The 23,649-nt window shown below is 34.2% G+C and overlaps 1 protein-coding gene across 7 annotated transcripts in view; it reads left to right on the top strand.

The window, feature by feature from the left end:
• Window positions 1-23,649, top strand: part of Msp300 (Muscle-specific protein 300 kDa) — a 1,097,375-nt gene that overhangs the window by 572,821 nt on the left and 500,905 nt on the right. The window lies entirely within an intron of this gene.

Here is a 23,649-nt window from a genome sequence, read left to right as displayed (position 1 = left end):
CTCAGTATTTTTATACGCATTTTTAACTGTTGTACACACTTCTATATTTATACCTGTAATTAAGTGCAAATTAAAAAGTACTTTTTATACAATATTACTTTAAAAAAGTCAGATTTTCAAATTTCCATGAGTTGAACATCAAAGTATATATAAAATAACATATACATCTTTTTATTCGTGAAGCAACGAGATCTATTTAATTTGTTTATAATTTTGAGTTTGTAGCCTACGTCCTACGCCATGTACTTGAACAAGCAACAAACTTCTTTCTGTACTGAGTACATAATTTTCCAGTAAATCCGATGGAATATCTGTACTTTATCATAAAATTAAATCCTCCAGCTTCTTGATACTCGTGGAATTACTCGTGGAACTTGTTAAGGTAGCCCCAAATCCAAAAGAATTGTCAGATTTATCTTTACTTATGTACGTATCTACTTATCTACGTGTAGGCTTTATATATACGAGTACATCACTGTGCCGCTGGTGGCGGTACATCACATTGTGTAAAATTATGCCCAAAAACAAATTTTGAATCCGTACAACGTTAAAAGTGTTCGCCTTAACGGCCGAAAACAAGCGTTATATTGCCTTATCTCACACATCCCTCTGGCACAGTGCTGACTTAGCACTATTATTCCAACGAGCAATTTCTTTCATATTATTGTGACTTTTTGATAATTATTATGAGCGTCATTTGAATTTTATTGCAGAGATAATTTTGCGGCGATAGTCTGTCAAGAGTGTTGCTTAAGTTGTATATATTTACATTCCTTCTGTTCATTTCCTTCTTTCTGTTTTTAGACTTTAACCTCAATTTTCAATTTTATCCATAGCTTACCATTATCTAATCTTATCGACATCGTATTGTTTCGGAATTTTCTTTATAATCATCGTAGTAAATATACTGCATTTCTCACTCAATATATTCACACAAAATCTGAGAAATTTCGTTTGTCTTAATTGTCACTTTATTCGTTATAGTAAGGAGAGCATATTCTCTAAGGATAGTCTAATTTATTATATTTATGTAATATTACGGATATTATACACATAAGTTTCTGTCCCCCGAAGTTGTAATACTTGTAGGATTTTATTGAACACGTTGGCTTTCGTAATGGAGCTGTTATCGTTCTTTCCGATACATGATAAATTACTGTGTACGTCTTTCGATCATATGTTGCCGTATTTTAGATTAGTTTGTAGGTTGTCTTACTCGTCAATACATCTTAAATTACCATGTTTTCAATTAGATTATAGATTATCATGTTCTCCAATACATCCCAGATAACCATGTTCACAGTTATATGCTAGATTATCTTGTTCTCCATTAGATACTGGATTATGTTATGATTAGTCCCAAGGTAATTATGTTCGCCTTATTAGATGCTATAATATTCGCCATTATGTGGTAGATTATCAAATTTGCCATTAGATCCAAGATTATCATGTTCGCCATTAGATTCTAGACTATCATGTTTACCATTAGATCCTAGATACGTTCGCCATTAGATTTTACACTATCATATTCGTCATTAGATCCTAGATTACCATATTCGCTATTACGTCCCAGATTACCATGTTCATCATTAGATGCTAGAGTATCATGTCCGCCAATGAATTCTAGATTATTATGTTCGCTATTGGATCCTAGATTATTACATTCGCCAATGCTATCATACCATTACATACCAGATTACCATGTTCACTATTATTAGATGCTAGATTACCATGTTCGCCATTAGATTACTGATTACCGTGTTTACCATTAGTTTCAAGATTATCATGGTCGCCATACTAGATTTTATATTATCATGTTCTCATTAGATGCTAGATTAACAAGTTCGTCATTAGATGCTGGAATATATAGTTCGCCTTTAGATGCTAGTTTGTCAAGTTGTAAATTAATTAAATGCTAGATTAACTTGTTCGTCATTAGATACTGGAGAATTATGTTCGTCATTAGATGCTAGGTTATCAAAATCGTCATTAGATGGTACATTATCAAGTTCGCATTTAGATGCTAGATTATAAACTTCGTCATTAGATGCTACATTGTTAAGTTCGCCATTAGATACTAGATTATCAAATTCGCAAATAGATTTTGGATTATCATGTTCGCCATTAAAATATATATTATCAAGTTTGCCATTAGATGTTACATTATCAAGTTCTCCATTAGATGTTACATTATCAAGTTCGCCATTAGATGTTACATTATCAAGTTCGCCATTAGATGATATATTATTAAGTTCGCCATGAGATACTAGGCCTACATTATCAAGTTCGCCATTAGATGCTAGACTATCAAGTTCGCCATTAGATGTTACATTATCAAGTTCGCTATTAGACAGCTACCAGGTTATGTTCGCTATTAGAGTATGGATTATAGTGTTTACCATCAATTCCAAGATTATTGTATTCGCCTTATTAGATTGTATATTCTCATGTCTGTCGTTAGAACCTAGATTATTATGTTCGTCATTAGAGCCTAGATTATCATGTCCACTATTAAACCCTAGATTATCATGTCCGACATTAGTCTAGGTTTATAATGTTCGTTATTAGAGCCTAGATTATCATATTTGCAATTAGAAGCTAGATTATGGTGTTATCTGCTAGAGGCTGAATTATCATTAATTAATTAATTCATTCATTCATAGTGTTCTGCCCAAAGTCAGGTCTTTCACTGCAAATCCAGCTTTCTGGATTATCATGTCCGCCATTAAATGCATTATATTCTAGATTGTCATATCCTCCGTTAGACGTTTGATTACGTTCATCTTTAGATGCTGGATTATCGTGTTTGCCTTTATAACCTAGATTATTTATCATGTTCGCTAGTATAGAAGAATTTGTTAGTACTTCAATTGACGATATTTGGGTATAATGAAAACTGTGTAACCATATTTAATTTATTATTCCATATGAACTTAACAAAAGCCGGGCTTGTATTTTTATAACAATATCCATTCCTCCACTTTTACATAAATGCATAGGTATACTTGATGAATTTGGTCCATTAAATAGTGAATAATCGCAATCAGTGTATAAATCTGTAGTGTGTAAGTTATTTCATTTTCCTCCTCGTACACGTGGTACCATTTTGTATGTAAATTTCATTGATTTTGAAAACACTCTATCGTTGTTGCATTAATTAAACACAGCCTATTTATTATTCATGTTGAATACATCCAAGTGTCAAAACTGGTCTCAGTCAAGACTAAATATGTTAACACACCCGTCAATCGCTAGAGTAAATCGACAGCTGATTAATTTATTTTTGCAATTATCTAAAGTGATCGCTGTTATCGCATGCCATGAACGTTCAGAATTATATATATTGATATAAATTATTATAAATCTGTCTGAGAACAATTTGTATCATAAGCTAAATTTCAAGTGCAGTTCTAATCTCTATCAAGCCAATGCCATACAATATCGATTATTGGCTCTTGTTTTCTTGCTCGTCAAAGATTGCCTATTACGTTTTCTTTACTGTTAGGAGATGTTTATTATTAAGGGGTTAGGTACAGCTTACAGCAGTAAAATTTTGAAAATATTCAACATTTTTTTCCTCCATTACTGTATCTTGTACAATAATAAAATTAGTATGTGTAAAACACTGTCCTTCTGCTATATGAAAAAAATAACTTTACGATTAAAAAAAAGTTATTTATATATTTTTTCAAAATTCAAAATGGTGGCAGTTCACTGTGCAGTGATGGAGCGTTTCCCTCATAACTCAAAAACTACCCAACATTCTGTGATGAATTTTTTTGTGTGTATTTATGCATGTCATATATACAATATGATGCAAAATCACTTCTCTACCTTTGATAGATTGTCTGATAAAAAATAAATTCATTTTAAAAAATGGTCAAATATCAGTATTCTCTTCTAACACAAAATAAAAAAAAATATATATTATTTATTAAGGAATGTAGTTGAAAGAGCATGATATTGTAAACATGAGTTTCAGCAATAAAATAAAAGAGAGAGAACATGAAAAAGTTAACAAGTTTATGAGCTATGAGGGAAATGCTTATCACTGCACAATGAATTTTGAAAAAATATACAAATAATTTTTTAAACCGTAAAAATATTTTTTTTCATACAGCAGGACAGTGTTTTACACATAACAATTTTCATTATTGTACAAGATACAGTAAAGGAGGAAAAAAATGTTGAATATTTCCAAAAATGTTACTGCTGTAAGCTGTACCTAACCCCTTAATGGAGAAATCATAACAGATAATTATGTAGGCTTAAAAACTAATAATATCATCATATAGCCTAGATGTAATTGTCCAAAGATTTTAGAAGATGGTTAATTACTAATGCCTCCAAATATGCTTACTAGGTTCTTGCTGGACATTACTAATTAAAGGAGTCGAATTTTCTTTCTGAAATGTCACTTACAAGACGTGATTTTATGGAAAATTCGATCCCCGGCGCTGGCAGGCATAATACTTATGGTTTGCGAGAACGGAGAAGATTAAGAATTTTTTTTTCCGAGGCTCTCCCAGTTTCCTTAACATTACAAATTTGTTTCACCAACACTTACCGTTTCATGTAACTCTTCACTTGGCATAATTTCATATGAGGAATATTATTTCAGGATAAGATGTACGAGCTTCGGTGATGTCGGATATAGATGACCAGATTCCCTGCAAAGCGCTTACTGTCGTACACCGTCGGTCAGAAACGCTCAGTAAGAGACACCCGATAGCGTCCAGGGTTTTTTTTACAGTGCTATAACCCGATAGCGTCCAGGGTTTTTTTACAATGCTATAACCCGATAGCATCCAGGGTTTTTTTTACAATGCTATACGGTGGACGCTCTGCGGCAAGACTTGTTAACATTCTTTTGATGATCATTGCAGCAGTCAGAGCCATCTAGGCGTCGTCCCGCTGGTATTTGAGGATAGTCTGTAATATCTGGTGACCGTTAGAGACCTGCCTGAGTCATCTCTGTGGTATCTTAGGGTCCTCTACTCATCTCATCCCTATCTGATGGCGCTTGAAAGCATAAATAACCTATCTAAATGGTTTACATGCAGTAAAAGTTTCATCCGACCCCCCTTCCATACACACTCACAAAAAGAAAACTAAAACTGTGTTATAAAATGTGAAATTATAAGTCTGAAAAAATATTGTTACTTCCGAGTAACTGTCATCAATATTAATGCCATTCAAATTGCAGTCAACTGCGTCGAAATTCACTGTAAAGACAATCGTGTTAAAACGCATGCCATAGGACAATAAGGGATTGTATCTAATTTTATTTGTAGCAAACATGTGCAGATATTATCAGATTCTTAGATTTTAACTTATTGTAAATGTAGAAGTGGCAGTGTTAAAATCACAGTTTTCTTTTACTTATTCTCGTAAACAAAATTCGAGAAGGGCCTAATTTGGATATTAGTGACTGAAGAATCCTAATACAATATGTTTATTTTTCACCGTTCCCTTCAGTGTTCTTTACTTTCTCATTGTAGAAGTGTGAAGAGGAAAGTATTGTAATGATCCAAAAAATATATTACTAGATTTTCGCGGAAATACTCATATGTTTTCAGCATATTCGTTACCGAAAAAATGGCAGGGGATTCATAAGATCCTTGTAATTGCATGAAACTTTTATGCTATGAATATGATTGAGAGAGAAATAAATTTAATTAAATCTATGTATTGTAAGCGTGTTATTATTATTTATGTCTGTGTACAGCGATTTATCCTGAGCCTCAAATATTGGTCGGATTTTGTTCATATTCACTGTCTACGATTGAACTTATACGAGAATATTAAGATGAAATAGACCTTATTAATTTTAATGAAATAAAATAATTCGTCTCTATTTGAAATGGAAACAAGCAAATGACTCTCAACTTCTTTTCTGCAATAAATTGTCTGTTCTTTATTAATCAGATAATCTTTTCGTACTTTGATTGTTATTGTAATTGTAAATGTAATGTTAATTGTAATTTTAATCGTAATTGTATTCTTTGTATTGTAGTTATGAGCTAAAATTTTATCTGTTTATATTATATTTTATGTTATAATTATTAGTATATAAATAAATAAATAAACAAATAAATAAATAAGTAAATAAATAAATAAATAAATAAGTAAGTAAATAATTAAGTAAGTAAATCACTAAGCAAGTAAATAACCAAGCAAGTAAATAAATAAGTAAATAAATAAGTATATAAATAAGTAAATAAATAAGTAAATAAATAAGTAAGTAAATTAATAAGTAAGTAAATAAATAAATAAGTAGTAAGTAAATAAATAAATAAATAAATAAATAAATAAATCCCCTGGTACAGGGGAAGAGAAAGCCTGATGATCTTATCTCTACCAGGTTAAATAAATAAACACTAAGCTTACTACTAAACTTCAAGAATCGTTAGACATTTCTGTTTGTTATGTACAATAAATTGACCGTTTAATTTAAATGAATTAATGTTAAGCCTTTTCACTACCATGTTAAGAAACAAACAGGAATTAAACATGAGATGGAATATATGATTCCCCGTATTAAATACAAAATCAAAACTCGAATGTCACATGTAAGATTGATTCAGGGACTCGTCATTGTTATTCATTGGTAGATTAATTAACGCTCTCTAGAATAACTAAACGATTTAAAAAAATAGCCTACAGTATATGAATATCAACAAATATGTCGCATTCCAGACTTTCTTTCTGTACGGCAAATCTTTCATACCGAAATACTTAATTCTTTCTCTGTGAAATGATTGACAACATTTAGATACATCGCAATAATTTGCTGTGGCACTATAGAAAACCAACACCAACAGGTTTTAAAATGTCAGTCATAACTGATTTTTGGAAACTTAAATCGCATTTGTTTCAAATTTTAAGATATAGGCTAAATGTAAGTTTATACTCTCTTACTATCCGTACTGTTATAGTAAAAGTAGCTATTTTGTTATATATTAGTGCATAGTAATAGACTTATTTTAATGTTTTAAGTTTATATTTAAGTGCGTATTTAATGGACTGTCAAGGCATGAGCTTCTGAACCATAGTAAGAAACTTTGAAGTATTTTAATGCTTTGCAAATCTGTGAAAAATTGGCTTGAAAGCATGGTTAACTGGTACAGTAGCTTTAAAAATAATGGCATGTTACAATCTTTTCATTCTTTGTAAAATAATTATATTATAAAATCCTAAATGGCGTCTTTAAATCATATAAAATAATCTTAACCACACATCGCAAAAGAGCTAGTTTACTTTTTTAGGCCGTACAAATTCAGTGCTTATTTATGACAATTCGTCACGGAATACATGAATTGAATAATCCATTGCTATATGTGAGGAAAAAGACACACAACGCAAAACGATACGTTATCACTGACACAGTCAGTTTACGAGACCCGACTAAAAGTGTGTCAAGAGTACAAATTACACACTACACAATAGTATTGAGCTTACAACGGCTACCTTACTGTACGGGTTAATAGGAACTTATGTAAATTATTATTATTATTATTATTATTATTATTATTATTATTAATTATTATCATCATCATCATCATCATTATTGTCCATTATTAACATTATTGTACATTGTTATTTGTAGGGACCGGATTTTTATGTAATTACATAATATATTACTTTCAACCTAACCATAGGGTAAACTAGGGTCTGTTGGACAGTCGGGCATGTTGGACACTCCGTAATTTAACGTGTTACCACGCCACTTGTGGGCTCCACATTCTGCTAGAAGTCAATGACGGAAGTAGCCCCACTCGTAGCTACTTCCGTCATTGACTTCTAGCAGAATGTGGTGCCCACAAGTGGCGTGGTAACAAGTTAAATTACGGAGTGTCCAACATGCCCGACTGTCCAACAGACCCTAGTTTACCCTATATAAATAACACATTTTTGCGAATCTTGTAATTACCATTAATATGTTCAAATTTGATACCACATATTTTTACATATTTATCCCATATTACATATTATGGTTTGGTGTTACATAAATATACATATTTAGGGGGTTTATTCATTTTTGCTTCTCTAAAAGGAAAAAAACAATTTCTGTCGGGGAAGTTTACAATTTGAAAAAACACATTTAGAAAGCCTTTTTACTTACCCAAGAAAAGATATATTTCGGGACGAAACGTAACGTCCTTAGTTCCAAGAAGTAACAGAGGCACTCACTCCATTTCGCCCGCTGTAAATATGAGTGAACAAAAGGCAACCTTCTCACAACTACCTTGTATTGTAAAAATCACTCAGTAAGTAGCGTTGTCTTCATGCGGTGGAGTGAACGAGGCGACATGATTTGTCTCGAACTATAATTGTTCTGCACACTTCTTAACAAGCCGTTCCCATGTAATTTGCAACCTTACTCACCCTCTTCCTAATCCTTCCATGGAAAACCTGTGTCAAGTCTGACATGAGCCGCAATAAAGTAGCCGACTTTTGAAAAGGAGCTGGAGTAAAGGAACAAACTGGAAAGATATTGAAAGATAAAAATAAATAGCTTTTCAGGTTATTGCTTGACTTCTTTACTTTAAATTTAGTAGACCTATACGGAAGTGGAATTTTTGGAGCAATTAGAAATTATGGTTCTCGGCTGGAATAATTCTACTCTTCTGAATGAGACAGGAATATCACTTTTCAAACAAAGTTTGTAAATACCTATGGTTTGAAGTTTTAGTAAGTACTTTATTTCTTACAGGGAGCAGTTAAAATACATGTGTCCCACATCTCCTCTTATTTTCTCCTAATCCAGTAAAGCGAAACAGTGCTTTCAATACTGTTGTGTTATTCATTTCACTCAGTTCTCTAGTTTTAGTACTTATAGTATAAAGTGCAAGTGAGTTTATCTACTGCTTTTAACTGACTAAAATGGCCCCTGTATCTTCAACCCTCATGACAAAAATAAAATCATGGATTTCGATGGACGAAGCTTTCACTGCAGATGGAAAAATAGTAATGTGTCAAGTGTGCGGTATAAACGTCGGGTGCTCTATGAAATCACAGCGGGAGAGTCTTACCTATCCTATACCTGCCACATATTGATATTAAATATTTTCATGATTTTACATATTTTGGTACATATTCAGCTTATTTTTCTTACATAAATATGTACATATTTCACACCTTCATATTACATAAAAATCCGGTCCCTAGTTATTGGACAATGTGAAGGAGGGCCTACGAATTAAAAAAAATTATAAGTGAAAAATTTGTCAAGACAGATTGCAGTGGTACTATATTGTAAAGTCAGCAGTCAACAACCAAAGCTTTATAACAATGCTAATTAAGTTCGTGTTTTCAGTCTTTAACACAATTAAATCGGAAACTTCATGTTGTGTCTGTCAGTCGGGATCTTGCCAAATAATTTTGAACTTCCGACCAATTCTGATTTCGGTTATTTTTACGGGATTTAATTTATTTTCTGTTAGAATAAATTAAGTTATTGCCTGACACTTTTTGAATCCAATTCTGAGTCGTCATAAGAATCTTTCATTTATTATAAAAATAATTAATCTTATTAGAATTTAAGATAGAGTAATCTGGCACAATATTATTTGTTCTACAGCCAAAAACGTTCACGGCTTGTAAAGTTAGTAATAATAATAATAATAATAATAATAATAATAATAATAATAATAATAATAATAATGATGATGATTATGATGATGATGATGATGATGATGAACTTTAAGAAATTAAACACAGAATAAATATGGGAAATGCCTGTTATTGTTCGGTTGAGAAGCTTTTATCATCCAGTCTGCTGTCAAAAACCTGAAAGTTAGAATTTATAAAACAGTTATATTACCAGCTGTTCTTTACGGTTGTGAAACTTGGACTATCACTTTGAGAGAGGAACATAGGTTAAGGGTATTTGAGAATAAGGTGCTTAGGAAAATATTTGGGGCTAAGAGGGATGAAGTTACAGGGGAATGGAGGAAGTTACACAACACAGAACTGCACGCATTGTATTCTTCACCTGACATAATAGGAACATTAAATCCAGACGTTTGAGATGGGCACGGCATGTAGCTCGTATGGGCGAATCCAGAAATGCATATAGAGTGTTAGTTGGGAGGTCGGAGGGAAAAAGACCTTTGGGGAAGCCGAGACGTAGATGGGAAGATAATATTAAAATGGATTTGAGGGAGGTGGGATACGATGATAGAGACTGGATTGATCTTGCTCAGGATAGGGACCTATGGCGGGGTTATGTGAGAGCGGCAATGAACCTGGGTTCCTTAACAGTCAGTAAGTAAGTATGATGATGAACTTTAGTGCTCCATGAAACATTAGATCTAAAAATTGCAGTAGACCTATACATTACCATTCCTCGAATTTTATATTTTTTGTTTCTCTAAAAGCTTTGATGTAGGCTAATTCTTACTTTCTTTTTGTTTCAGGTGAGTGAAAATTTCTGAGCTGTTCTGTCTTCAGTGAACTCTAATCGTAAGTACACGTAACTCAGCGGTCTGGCGAGAAAAGTTTTACTAGACTGTATCCGAGTTCATGTTGCCACTTTTTCTATAGCAGACAGCATTTTGCACAAGAAAGCTCAGTAAAGTATTTCGTTTCTCCCATGTGTGGTAACGCCATAATTGTTAGTTCTGTTGCCTGCACTGTTCTTCCTCTCGTACCACTGTTTCCTGTTTCAAAACTGGAAACTGGTAACTGATGCAGTAATATATCACGCTTTGTTACCCATGTCATTGAATATGAACCCAAAAGCTATATCGCAATAGCTGCACACTTTTATATGTTTATTTCAGTGGTACCGTATTTGTGATTACACCCGTTATATAATTTCTTCATAAATAGTTTTACTACCATCACAAATTTGCTATCCAAAAAGAGTGGCGTGACGGAATCTTTCCAGTAACGAATAAAACAAGTCCACGCATTTACCGAGCTTCTGTAGGGAGTAACTAGAGCAGTAGTGGCATATGGAAGCACAGAAAATTATGGATCCGTTCACGCAACCACGCCCTTGCTCAGCGTGGCAGAAAAGTTTGCGTTTGTAAAGTACAGTAAAGCATGGTTTTTTCGTCCGAACTTTTATTGGTAAACATTAACTTTTATTGCTGTATATATCCCTACAGTATACTACTATAAAATTATATTACCTTAATTCCATCAACACAGGTGTATTCTAAAACAGGCCAATCAGTTGCTTATTTTGCAGATGACATACTTTCCATATTTTATTCTTTCGTGATAAAATCTAATTGTACTTTAATACACAGGTGTGAAAAAAACTAAGAATCATAAATATTCTTTCTTTGTCCATATAATTCAATTTAAACAGATTTAGGCAGTGGTTTCCAGTGAGATGGTTGTTCGAAATGTTTTCTATAACTAATACTTCAGTGTATCAACATTTAAAGAAAACTCGAAGGATATTTAAGATAACGAGAAGTATAAACAAAAAAAAAACACATTTTCTCTCTCATAATAATAATAATAATAATAATAATAATAATAATAATAATAATAATAATAATAATAGCAACAGTTTTAGATTCTTACGTCGAACCATTGTGTCCAATAGGAGTGACAGGAATAGCATATGCCAGTGAACAAACAGTACGGTAATGACGTCTTTATTATATTAATATTATAAAAATACTTGGCTGACTAGTTTCGAGGCATTTTTATAATATTAACACAATAAAGGGGGCGGCTGGCTAGATCAGTTGGTAGAGCAGCTAGCTACGGACTGAAAGCTCCGAGGTTCGATCCCGGGTGGTGACGGGATTTTTCTCGTTACCAAACTTCCAGAACAGCCCCGAGATTCACTCATCTTCCTGTAAAATTGAGTACTAGGACCTTCCTGGGGGTAAAAGGCGGTCAGAGCGTGAAGCCGACCATCCACCTTATTCTAGTCCGAGGTCACGGAAAGCATGGGACTCTACCTCCATGCCCCCTAAAAGCTGGTTCACAATAAACCGAGAATGGAAACGAGAACGGGAACGGAAATAATGTTAAAATAAATGCATTTAAATACCAGCATTCGCAATAGTTAGTTGTGAATCCTCACATTTAAATACATTTATTTTAACAATATTTCCGTTCTCGTTTTCTTTGTCGTTTCCGTTTCCGGTTTATTGTGAACCAGCCTTTAGTGCCTTCATGGCATGTAAAGGGGATACCTTCACCTTTTTAATAATAATAATAATAATAATAATAATAATAATATCATTATCAGGTAGTACATCTCACTTGACGTTATGTGGCAGAGGAAGAACAATTATTATTTGTGTGCATCTCAACTCTTGACCAGTGTAATGTGTAGCTAGTCAGCGATGTATGCAATGGAGGGGGAAAGGAACTGGCCACCCTACCCCATTATCACCTGGCCTAGTTGCCTCATCAGTGGTGCCTTCTTGGTGTCACTTATGAGTTTCAGACCTGTCTTCGAACAGTTGACTAAATAATAATAATAATAATAATAATAATAATAATAATAATAATAGTAATAATAATAATAATAATAATAATAATAATGCATTAAAAGAGGATTTACTGTTAAGAGGACAAGTAAAACTGTTTTTGAGCTACAGACAATTAACAATTAGCTGGTATGCTATATAGGGTAAAGGTTGGTAAAATTGTGATATGAGTAATATTGTGATAGTTCTTTTTGAGAATCTATTACACTTTTACTGAGCGAGAGGAAGATCGGTTCTTTGCGTCAACTTATTAAGGGAATGTTCGTGAAATGTTTCTGCACAAAACCGGTCCTTCTCTCGCTCAGTAAAATTATAATAAATTCTCAAAAAGAACTACCATAATATTACTCGTAACACAATATTACCAACCTTTACCCTACAAGTACATGGGAATATGCTGTAAATATTGCTACTGTCATTTATCCAACTGTATGTAAGAAATGCAAGCTTGTATTAAGTTTCTGTAGTTTCTTATGTATTGTGCACGCATCTGTTTCGCGTCCAAGTCAAAGCACAGCTGAATAACAATATTTTTTGTAAATATATTGCACCCTCCCATGAATTATAGGGCCTATTAAACTATTTTAAGTAGGTCGTGTACATATGCAAAATCCCCTTGTGTATAGCAATGGATTCGTTCAAATTGTTGAATGTATCTCGTATGACTTAAGCATTTCCATAGGCTACCAACCGAAGTAGAATGACATCGGTGCAATTTCCGTTCTATCAGATCCTTTAATTTTTTTTATGTTATTGTAGGTCGAATATAGGCGTTAGATATCAAAATTTGTAGCATTTGACTTGATGCTCTATATAATTTGTGAATATCAGCGGTTTCTGGAAATAATATAGCTTCGCCTTTCCGCACAAAATTTGCTACCCAGAGCTATGGCCCCTGACGATCCATGCATATGTACGACCCTGATACCCACACTCGTTACCAGTAATTCTGTTTTACTCATCACTAGACCCGGATATGGAGACCCAAGGCCCCTAGACAGTTAACATAGTCGGACCCCTTTTTTTGTAACTTAGCAAAAAACAAACTTTACTTTTGCAAATCTAGCTTTAAGGTATAACTCCCTGTAAAGTTGACTTGAATAATTTCAAGGAAAAAAATTGTTCCGGAGCCGGGTATCGAACCCGGGATTTTTGGCTAAACGCTCCAAGACTCTACCAAGTGAATAGTTCAGTTGGTAGAGCCTTGGTGCGTTTAGCCGAAGGTCACGAGTTCGATACCCGGCCCCGGAACAATTTGTCCCTTGAAATTATTCAAACTTTACTTTTATTTTTTATTTATTTAACGTACTTTAACTTTAGAAAATTTTCGTGTTGCAATAAATACCATATTATTATTACTTACTTACTTACCTACTTATTGGCTTTTAAGGAACCCGGAGGTTCATTGCCGCTCTCACAAAAGCCCGCCATCGATCCCTATCCTGAGCAAGATTAATCCAGTCTCTATCATCATATCTCACCTCCCTAAAATCCATTTTAATATTATCCTCCCATCTACTTCTCGGCCTCCCCAAAGGTCTTTTTCCCTCCGGCCTCCCAACTAATACTCTATATGCATTCCTGCATTCGCCCATACGTGCTACATGCCCTGCCCATCTCAAACGTCTGCATTTAATGTTCCTAATTATGTCAGGTGAAGAATACAATGCGTGCAGTTCTGTGTTGTGTAACTTTCTTCATTCTCCTGTAACTTCATCGCTCTTAGCCCCAAATATTTTCCTAAGCACCTTATTCTCAAACACCCTTAACCCATGTTCCTCTCTCAAAGTGAGAGTCCAAGTTTCACAACCATAAAGAACAACCGGTAATACAACTGTTTTATAAATTCTAACGTTCAGATTTTTTGACAACAGACTGGATGATAAAAGCTTCTCAACCGAATAATAACAGGCATTTCCCATATTTATTTTGTGTTTAATTTCCTCCCGAGTATCATTTATATTTGTTACTGTTGCTCCCGGGTATTTGAATTTTTCCACCTCTTCAGAGGGTAATTTCCTATTTTTATATTTCCATTTCGTACAATATTCTCGTCACGAGATACCATATTATTATTATTATTATTATTATTATTATTATTATTATTATTATTATTATTATTACTATTTTCGCTGGCCGGGGCCCCTTCCGAGTTGGTGCCCTAGGCAGAAGCTCGCCGCTGCTCATCAGTTCATCATATGGTAAACACGCGCTGTGTTCAACTTTTCAATTGGTGTTAATGAGTTGAAGTTGGACCACCAAGACTCTAAGGACGGACGTACACCACTTATAGCCTACATCTGAGCTTATTACTTGGGTATTGATGCCTACATGACATGGATGACAGGAAGCGATGGGAATTTCAAAGGTCAAGATGAAACCAACAGATAAATAATAAATCAGACTCGTGACCCTGACTCCAAACGTCAGATTCCGACCTCAGGACTCCTTGGAGTCATTTTCTTCGCTTATTAACTGAAGGCTGATCCGCACTAATTTGTAAGAAGATATGCGAAGTGACAAGACAAAATTCTTTGCTCGTCGTCTCGCAGCTCGCTGTAATACCGATCTCTAATAATAATCTCATTACGTCACGCACTTTCGCTGAAGGTCAGGGTTCTTAATAAGCGAAACAGTGTGCGGGTGTACCGGGGGGAAGAGAAGGAAGGACTGCTTATTCACAAGTTGGCTTGCAACTGTAGGCCGAGTGTGGGTGTTGTACTTCACTGCAAGAGCTTTTTGTACAACTCACAGTAGTGACAAAACGATTTCGATATATTGATTCACTACGGCTCTATTACGCCGCCACCGAGCCGTCACGGTAGCTCAGTTGATAGAGTGCTTGACTTGCGATGACCGCGGATCCGATTTCAAATCCTGCGTGGACAGAGCCAACCAAGGTTGTGACAGTTTTTCTTGTGGTTCTGCCATTTCTCCCCTCTTCATTACACCAACTCCTCACAATTTCCCTTCCATCATCTCCGATTCGAATAACAGGACACCTACTGTGCTCCAACCACGAGAAAGTCTCTGCCGGATGAGACGAAGGGGAGTAATGCTGTGAATGAATGTTGATGTCATAAGGTTTCATAAGGTCACACACGTGGGTGCTCATATCTCTATTGGCTCGCTGTCACAGCACAAACAATAACATTGATACACACATGTTTATACTACCCTAGTTACAAAATTAGATCTCTATTGGCTCGCTGTCACAGCACAAACAATAACATTGATACACACATGTTTATACTACCCTAGTTACAAAATTAGATCACTGTTAATCTCCTGGTCTTTTAATCTCTCCATACAGGAAATAACAAATGCAAGAGAGCGCATGGTTTTTAAACAGATGTTATAACGATAATATTATATATCTACTTCGCTCCAATAGATGTCGCAATAGTAAGCACATTCCTTTCACGGTTGATCTCCTGGTTGGAGAACAGTACCCTTGATCATATATACCCAGATTGCTCGGTGTTATAGGTTTTGACGGTAACAACTTTTGTCAGGTTTACTATGCTGCCATCTAGTTGTTACATAAGGAGTCACGTCATAACTCCCATTTGAATTGCATTAGCGACTGTACTGCCATCTCGTGTTCGTTTACGGCAGACGGGTGGCGATCCTGGCGGTTGTTCTTTTCAAAGTGCAATCGATTTTAACATAGCAATGAGCAATCTATATGTGATCTGGGCACCTACTTGTGTTTGTCTGTGGTTGTATCTGCTATCCACCGTGATAGGTATTATTGTGGTTTGTCCAAAGATTGTTAGATGGCAGTGGTGGTGGGTTATAGACGACACAAATATGTACAGATTGTCCAGACCCCGAATCAGGACATACTGTATCCTCTCCTTGGCGCGCACATGACGACTCAGGTAGATCTCCGAGATACCACAGACCACCACCAGAGGTTTGGTATTCGGACTTGTTGACTGGAGACAATAATTGGTGCGGCTGTTGATGCAGTCGGCTTAGCAATTCAACCTTTTTTGGGTCTGAGTAGATGTAGTCAGAGATAAGCCCTAAACATGACAGGATGTGAGATGGTGAAGCTTGTTCTATGTTGCATTTTGTGCATATTGGGAAGATCTTCTGTGATGCAACTATCTTCATATGTTTTGTATGTATTTTGTAGTTTGATTAATTTTTTTTTTTTTTTTTTTTTTGTTCTGACATGTAATGGATTAAATTCCAATAAAGCCATATGCAAGAACATACTATCCACAGATGCCAGTATGAATATGATGCTACTGGCACTGCTAGTTATTTATGGAACAGATCTGTATATTAGACGGTACTACGGTGGCAATTCCGTGACTAGAGAACTTTGTTTCTCGTACCTAAATTAAATCTAACAATTTCTCATAACCGGCTTTTAAAAAGAGAAAAATCGATTCACTTTTTATTATTTCATTCACTTTCATCAAACGATAATATAAGAGTATATTCGTGGCGGCCATAACTGTTTATCTGCGCCTTGCAGGTGTATTTAGGATCATGCCTTGCCTTAGTAAATACACGTTTCGGATCAGCGGATGCAGAATTGATTTGAATTCCATTATGAAGTGATGATGTATTGTGTCAATGGAGTGAGACGCGCTGGACGGGATGGAGAAGCTGGCGTTGCCTAGGAAACTGAATTCAATTTCAAATAACTTCAGTGTCTGATGGATGTCGTAAATTACTTCAACAGCAATAACTTCCCTACTGCAGATCAGTAATGTCACTTCTGCATGAGCTCTGTCATTTCCTTTTATCTCAGTTAAATAGACAATAATTTTGAGTTTCTTTAGAGGCTTTTAATGCTCGCTTTATTATAAAATATTATCGAGACAATTTGTAGTAGTAGAAGTAGTAGTAGTAGTAGTAGTAGTAGTAGTAGTAGTAAAAAAAGGTAAAGGTATCCCCGTAACATGCCATGAAGGCACTTGGGGAGCATGGAGGTAGAGCCCCATGCTTTCCATGACCTCGGCACTAGAATGAGGTGGTGTGGTCGGCACCACGCTCTGACCGCCTTTTACCCCCGGGAAGGACCCGGTACTCAATTTTATAGGAGGCTGAGTGAACCTCGGGGCCGTTCTGAAAGTTTGGCAACGAGAAAAATCCTGTCACCACCTGGGATCGAACCCGGACCTTCCAGTCCGTAGCCAGCTGCTCTACCAACTGAGCTACCCGGCCGCAGTAGTAATAATAATAATAATAATAATAATAATAATAATAATAATAATAATAATAATAATAATAATAATACACCCCGCGGTTGCTGAGTGGTCAGACCTCCGACCTGTCACGCAGTCGGCCCGGGTTCGAGTCTGGAATTTTTCATTGAAAAAGAAACGAAGCTGTGTTGGAAAGAGTGGGTGAAGAAAGAATGATGCTGAAACTGACCAGTAAGAGGAAAATGATTTGGCTGGGTCACTGGTTGAGAATAAACTGCCTTCTGAAGGATGCACAGGAAGGAATGGTGAATGGGAGAAAAGTTCGGGGCGGAATAAGATATCCGATGATAGACGACATTAAAATGTATGGATCATTTGAGGAGACTAATAGGAAAGAGTGGATAATACTGGGTTTGCAGTGAAAGAACTGCCCTTGGGCAGAACACTGTGAATAAATGAATTAATTAATTCATTGAAATTTATGGCGGACAAGGTCGCAGTTGGGGTTTTTCTCGGGGTTGTCCCATTTTTCTCCATATTAGGCATGCACATAATACCGTTATTATTTCTTCATTTCATTAGAAAATCAATAATTGAATTATATACAATATCTAATAATTATTTAAAATCAGTAATTGTTAATACACCCTTATTGTTAAAAAGTGGTGCTGCCCCGTCATTCCATAGCATTCTCCGATCGCAGGCTGGCGACGCAAGGTGGGGGTTGGCCTAGGGACGAGGGGATTGCCTGTCTCGAAACCTGGGTACGTAGCGAAACTTAGTGTAATCAGCCGATGTGGGTTTGGTAATGCGCCTAGCTTCAGGGTTAACACAATACATCATAACAAGTCGCAGTACTAGGCCATAGTGCACTCCTACTTTAAATTCTATTTCAAGTCCATTCCAATAATAATAATAATAATAATAATAATAATAATAATAATAATAATAATAATAATAATAATAATAATAATAATATAATAGTAATAATAATATATTATTATTATTATTATTATTATTATTATTATTATTATTATTATTATTATTATTATGACTATTACACTTTTACTACGTCACACTACTTTCGACCAATAAAACGGTACCAAAGGACGTCTTTCAACCAATCATGGCTGCTTATCGCACAATTTTATCGCGTCCCTAGCATTTGTTTAATTTTACCGCGTCCCTAGCATTTGTTTATTTTTATCACTACCCTAGCATTTGTTTCTTTGTTTGCCAACATTTCAAACTGCACTGGTCTGGCCGTCAAAAAACAGAAAATTACAAACCACTCCAGTCGATGCACATCACTTTCAAATATGACTCGCATTGGCATTCAAGAACAAGAATTAATAAAGATCACTGGTCATATATGAAGAGCACCATTCGGAAATCCTGAATAAGTTGAGGGATACACCACGTACACCAACGAGTTAACTTCTTTTACGCACACGTCCAATATAACATCAACTGAACCACCATCCACTAAAACATTCAAATTTGAAAATTGTACTTTCAATAATTGTTTCTTTTAAAATTATTCATGTTTATTTTTTATTTCATCATCGTGAATTAAAACGTTTCTTGTTTATTTCATCATCCCTAATTAAAACTTTTCTAACACTTGTTTATATTATTTAGGTTATGTTTGTTATAGCTTCTGCTATATGATATTATGGATAGTCACGTATCAGAGATTGTTTAATACAAAGATTTATTGAAAATCAAATGTCAAATGACGTTGATTACTGGGATCCGGATGATTGAAGTGAAATGCAAATGTTTTAATAAAATTGAAACTGAATCAACAAAGCCTTCTTGACTAGTAACAGTCCACAGAGTTCAATGATGATTCCATAGTTGGCACAACTGATACCGGTAACAAGAAAACATAATCATAAAATACTACTGTCATCTAGCGTAATGTTGAGATGGTACAATAATACATTCGAAGACAGTTGTATTTTCGTAAGCCAATTAATATTTTATTGTATTGGAGTACTTCGTTACTTATAATCTTTATATAGCCTACTTTCTTCTAATCGTGTAATAGTCAATTAAATCCCACTCGAGTTTTGATTTTCTCTAGATAAATCAAAACCTCTAGTGAGATTACTGTTGATAATTATTTATTTCCTTCAGCGTAGCCTACGTATTCACGTACAATAACAAAATAACATTTTCATTATATGTAAATAATTGGCCTTTATTAATATTTGTAGAATTTACTTTTTTTTTAAATGCTATTGACCTCACAATTCTCTGAACTATTCGTAGGCTATAGACCTAATTATTTCTTCGCCTGAAGAAGATGACATACGAAATAATATTCACTAATATCATACAGCTCCATTTTCTTTGCTCTGTATTGGAACATAAAATTGCCGGACCAACTCAGCATAACAAACTAATATCAGCTGTTCTATATTCGCTAGTTGGCCCGTTATCGACAGACCAATAGATATCCAACTATTTATACATGGATAAATTATCTTGTGATTCGTCATAGAACAAAGTAGTCTTTTGCTTCTAGAAACGCTTTTGGACATTTCGCATATACAGGTTGTTCCAGAAATGCCGTCTAATTTATTCGAATAGGCAACCTAAATCACACCATCAGGAATGGGTAAAACTGTTGTTTTAACAACTTTTAATACTTAACTAATACTAAGCCTATGAGTATGGCGTAAATGCTTCAGTTACTTTGTACAGAAAGGCGTCCATTAATATCAGAACATATTATTATGACAAAATTATATTAAACATGAAATAAAATGAACTTTATTTAAATATAATTTCACCACCGTTATACTCCTTCAAAATGCATCCAACATGAAACTTGAGCAATACAGACGTGGACAAATTATTAACAAAATGGACGATTTTTATGATAATTCTGTTTACAAAATTTGACTTTTCAATTTAGACTACATTTGACAATTTTGGATATTTCCATCATTACAGTAGACAGAAATATGCAAAAATGTCAACTGTAGTTTAAATTGAAGAGTCAAGTTTTGTAAAAATATATAATAAAAGTTTTCAATTTTGCTAATAATTTGTAAATTAGCAAAATTGTCAACTGCATTGAAGAGTCAAATTTTGTAAAAATATAAAACAAAAATCTTCAGTTTTGCTAATAATTTCGAAATATTCAAAATGTCAACTGTAGTATAAATTGAAGAATCGAATTTTGTAAAAATATACAACAAAAACCTTCAGTTTTGCTAATAATTTGTAAATATGCAAAAATATCAACTGTAGTCCAAATTGAGGAGTTAAATTTCAAAAATATACAATACAAATCTTCAATTTTGCTAATAATTTGGAAATACACAAAAATGTCAACTGTAGTCTAAATTGAAGAACCATATTTTGTAAAAATATATAATAAAAATCTTAAATTTTGCTAATAATTTGTCCACGTCTGTATAAGTAGGCCTATAATACAGACATAGTGTTCTGCCCAAGGGAAGGTCTTTCACTGCAAACCCAGCATTCTCCAGTCTTTCCTATTTTCTGCCTTCCTCTTTGTCTCTTTATATGATCCATATTATCTTAATGTCGTCTATCATATGATATCTCCTTCTGCCCCAAACTCTTTTCCCGTTCACCATTCCTTCCAGTGCATCCTTCAGAATGCAGATTTTTCTCAACCAGTGACCCAGCAAATTCCTTTTCCTCTTCCTGATCAGTTTCAGCATTATTCTTTCTTCACCCACTCTTTCGAACAAAGTTTCGTTTCTTATTCTGTCTATTTGACACGTTCCATCCTTCTCCATATCCACATTTCAAATGCTTCTAGTCGTTTCTCTTCACTTCGTCGTAATGTCCATGTTTCTGCTCCGTACAACGCTACACTCCACACAAAGCACTTCACTAGTCTCTTTCTTAGTTCTTTCTCCAGACGTCCGCAGAAAATGCTTCTTTTCCTATTAAAAGCTTCCTTTGCCATTGCTATTCTCCTTTTGACTTCTTGGCAGCAGCTCATGTTACTGCTTATAGTGTATAATACAGTATAACTTGAAAAAATGGACGGAACTTTTTGGGATACGCTCTATATCAAGAGGATAATTAGGCCTATTTATCCAGCTTTGTAAAAACCGGCCATTAGTGAATAAACTTATGGTTTAAACTCGTTATTTTAGACGTCCGTCGGTTATCAATTGACAAAATATAAAATAAAATGAGACGTTTAATCATGATTATGTAAAATAATACCCGTTACGACCCGGAACCCACAGCTTCAATTTCCTTCCGGAGTAAATCATGCTAAAGATATTTTCGTTCATAAAATTTATTGTCCTCGACCGGGTTTGAACCTCAGATTCTGCGACCAGGATGGTAACCACGAGATCATTAGGGACGAACTTAATTTATTGCTATAAAAAAGTAAATATATGAATAATATACAAATACAGATTACACTGAGCAACAAAAATTTTCCTCCGACTTAAAATAATGTGTCCCTTGTGGTTTGATGTGTGCTCAATCCGAAAATGCGTTTCTTTTCTTCGTGTCACGTAAGGTGTTTAAGATACCGTATACTATTATTTCAGTTTTCGATAAACGCTCCCCCAGGAAACGTCTGGTGCAGGTTGGGGATATAAACTAAAACAAAAGTTAATGCATTTTATGAGTTTATGACTTATTTCCGGTTTCTTATGGTTGTTGGCATGTTCTTTTATACTTCTAATAAATAAACATATCATAGTCTCTTCTATTAAGTAAATTTCATAACAGTTCAAAATGAGGTCTATGCAATGAACAAGCAAGAGTGCTGTTTTTCAGAATTTAAAGGAAAAGTTTACAAGTTTGAGTGAAGGCAAATTAAAAGGGGGCATTTTCATTGGTCCATAAATTCACAAAGTTATGGCTGATCCTTTGTTTGAGAAAAAAACTTTCCGTTACAGAAAGAATGGCATGGCCCGCTTTTAAAGACGTTTGCTCAAATTTCCTTGGAAATTCTAGGGCAGAGAACTACATAGAATTTGTTGTGAGAACCATATTAAGTGCATATGACAGAATGGAGTGTAATATGTCTCTCAAAATACACTTTTTACATTCTCATTTTGATTTCTTTCCTCCCAACTTTGGAGCGGTAAGCGACGAGCATGGGGAAAGTTTTCATCAAGAAATACCTGAAATGGAAAGGCGATATAAAGGCAGATTATCATCCAGCATGCTTGCAGACTATAATAATAGGCTAATAATAATAATAATAATAATAATAATAATAATAATAATAATAATAATAATAATAATTATAATTATAATTATAATAATGGTAATAATGGTTTATTTAACCTGGCAGAGTTAAGGCCATACGGCCCTCTCTAACACTCAACCAGGAGTAAAACTGCGTTACAAAAATACTACAAATTTACAAAGTACACTACAATTTTACACACAAAACTGAATAAGATAATAATGTAAGTAAACAACAAGTGAGTAGTAATTAGACATAGTATATAACATACAGAAAGAAAGGAAAAAGCATAATAAAATGTGAACAGCAGGTCAAAATAAATGAGACAAAGTATAAAAAAGAAAATTATTGATAATAATAATAATAATAATAATAATAATAATAATAATAATGATAATAGCAATAATAACAATAATAATAATAATAATAATAATAATAATAATAATAATAATAATAATAATAATAATAATATTGTTGGTTCCTTGTAAAATACAGTCCCTGGTCTAGTTATAAACAGAAGTCATCCAGAAAATTATTTTAAATGTAAGTTCAAATTCCGAAACAATTGTTCTCATTATACGCATGAAATATTTTTTATTATTGTTGTGTTTCAAACTAAGTAACATAATTTTAGTATCCAGTACACATTTTTCAAGTATTATGAGAAATTTTGACTCCCTTGTGTGTTGTAATTTTATCAGTAGCAGTGAAAAATTAAAAACAAATAAGTTTTGTCATAAAAAAAATTCAATTCATTTTCCCCGGAAAATGGCACGTGATGGGGCAATTTAGATTTTAAATTCAG

Source organism: Periplaneta americana, chromosome 7 (assembly GCF_040183065.1).
Source record: "Periplaneta americana isolate PAMFEO1 chromosome 7, P.americana_PAMFEO1_priV1, whole genome shotgun sequence".
NCBI lineage: Eukaryota > Metazoa > Arthropoda > Insecta > Blattodea > Blattidae > Periplaneta > Periplaneta americana.
The sequence above is the reverse complement of the archived record's forward strand: the minus strand, read 5'-3'. Positions and strand labels throughout refer to the sequence as shown.